At 35.0% G+C, this 2712-nt stretch overlaps 1 pseudogene; it reads left to right on the top strand.

Moving 5' to 3' along the window:
• Window positions 1-4: 4 nt before the first annotated feature.
• LOC124893253 lies at window positions 5-1477 on the top strand (annotated as a pseudogene).
• Window positions 1478-2712: the final 1235 nt, after the last annotated feature.

The following is a 2712-nucleotide window of genomic DNA, read 5'->3' as shown; positions in this document are numbered from 1 at the left end:
TTTTGAAGAAGGTTCCGTTACCAACATGTTTACTTCCATTGTAGGTAATGTATTTGGGTTCAAAGCCCTACGCGCTCTACGACTGGAGGATCTGCGAGTCCCTACTGCTTATATTAAAACTTTCCAAGGTCCGCCTCATGGGATCCAAGTTGAAAGAGATAAATTGAACAAGTACGGTCGTCCCCTATTGGGATGTACTATTGAACCTAAATTGGGGTTATCTACTAAAAACTATGGTAGAGCTGTTTATGAATGTATTCGCGGCAGATTTGATTTTACCAAATATGATGAGAACGTGAACTCATAACTATTTATTTGTTGGAGAGATCGTTTCTTATTTTGTGTCGAAGCACTTTTAAAGCACAGACTGAAACAGGTGAAATCAAAGGGAATTATTTGAATGCTACTGCAGGTACATGTGAAGAAATGATGAAAAGAGTTATATTTGCTAGAGAATTGGGCATTCCGATTGTAATGCATGACTACTTAACGGGGGGATTCACCGCAAATACTAGCTTGGCTCATTATTGCCGAGATAATGGTCTATTTCTTCACATCCACCGTGCAATGCATGCGGTTATTGATAGATAGAAGAATCATGGTATGCACTTCCGGGTATTAGCAAAAGCGTTACGTATGTCTGGTGGAGATCATATTCACGCTGGTACCGTAGTAAGTAAACTTGAAGGTGAAAGAGACATAACTTTGGGCTTTGTTGATTTATTGCGTGATGATTTTGTTGAACAAGATCGAAGTCACGGTATTTATTTCACTCAAGATTGGGTCTCTTTAATAGGTGTTCTACCTGTGGCTTCAGGAGGTATTCATGTTTGGCATATGCCTGCTCTGACCCAGATCTTTGGGGATAATTCCGTACTACAGTTCGGTGGAGGAACTTTAGGACATCCTTGGGATAATGCGCTAGGTGCCGTAGCTAATCGAGTAGCTCTAGAAGCATGTGTAAAAGATCGTAATGAAGGACGTGATCTTGCTCGGGAAGGTAATGAGATTATTCGCGAGGCTTCCAAATGGAGCCCAGAACTAGCTGCTGCTTGTGATGTATGGAAAGAGATCGTATTTAATTTTGCAGTAGTGGACGTTTTGGATAAGTAAAAATAGTAGACATTAGCAGATAAATTAGCAGGAAATAATGAAGGATAAGGAGAAAGAACTCAAGTACTTATCCTTCGTTCTCTTAATTGAATTGCAATTAAACTCGGCCCAATCTTTTACTAAAAGGATTGAGCCGAATACAACAAAAATTCTATTGCATATATTTTGACTAAGTATATACTTACCTAGATATACAAGATTTGAAATACAAAATCTAGAAAACTAAATAAAAACCTAAGACTCAAATCTTTCTATTGTTGTCTTGGATCCACAATAAATCCTACGGATTCTTAGGATTGGTATATTTTTTTCTATCCTGTAGTTTGTAGTTTCCCTGAATCAGGCCAAGTAGCACAACTCTTTCTACCCATCCTGTATATTTTCCCCTTTGTTCCGTTCCGCGTTGAAATGAAAGCTTAATTTATTACTTATTATTTTATTAGATTTTAGATTAGTTAGTGATTAGATATTAGTATTAGATGAGATTTTAAGAATTTTTTTTTGATTTCTTTATAGGAGTATAGGAGAGGAAAAATCTCTTTTTTTCAATGCGTATTTGACACGACATACGAGAAGCCACCCTTTATCAAAAATTATATTATTATATTTATATTATATTTAATAATAAAATAATAAAATGGGGTTCCGACATATTAATATATAGTGAAGTGTTCCCCCAGATTCAGAACATTTTTTCAATACTCACTAATAATCCTAGTGATTGGATTTCTATGCTTAGTCTGATAGGAAATAAGATATTCAAATAAATAATTTTATAGTGAATGACTATTCATCTATTGTATTTTCATGCAAATAGGGGGAAAGAAAACTCTATGGAAAGATGGTGGTTTAATTCGATGTTGTTTAAGAAGGAGTTCGAACGCAGGTGTGGGCTAAATAAAATCAATGGGCAGTCTTGGTCCTATTGAAAATACCAGTGAAGATCCAAATCGAAAAGTGAAAAACATTCCTAGTTGCAGTAATGTTGATTATTTATTCGGCGTTAAAGACATTCGGAATTTCATCTTTGATGACACTTTTGTAGTTAGTGATAGGAATGGAGACAGTTATTCCATCTATTTTGATATTGAAAATCAGATTTTTGAGATTGACAACGATCATTCTTTTCTGAGTGAACTAGAAAGTTCTCTTTATAGTTATCAAAACTCGAGTTATCTGAATAATGGATTTAGGGGCGAAGATTCCTACTATAATTCTTACATGTATGATACTCAATATAGTTGGAATAATCACATTAATAGTTGCATTGATAATTATCTTCAGTCTCAAATCTGTATAGATACTTCCATTATAAGTGGTAGTGAGAATTACAGTGACAGTTACATTTATAGGGCCGTTTGTGGTGGTTAAAGTAAAAATAGTAGTGAAAACGAGGGTTCCAGTATACAAACTCGCACAAAGGGCAGTGATTCAACTATAAGAGAAAGTTCTAATGGCAGTGATTTAACTATTGGCAGTGATTTAACTATTGGCAGTGATTTAACTAATGGCAGTGATTTAACTATAAGAGAAAGTTCTAATGATCTCGAGTTAACTCAAAAATACAGGCATTTGTGGGTTCAATGCGAGAATTGTTAT

This window comes from Capsicum annuum, unplaced genomic scaffold (assembly GCF_002878395.1).
Source record: "Capsicum annuum cultivar UCD-10X-F1 unplaced genomic scaffold, UCD10Xv1.1 ctg56438, whole genome shotgun sequence".
In the NCBI taxonomy this organism is placed as follows: Eukaryota; Viridiplantae; Streptophyta; class Magnoliopsida; order Solanales; family Solanaceae; genus Capsicum; species Capsicum annuum.
This window is presented reverse-complemented; position numbering and strand designations above follow the sequence as displayed.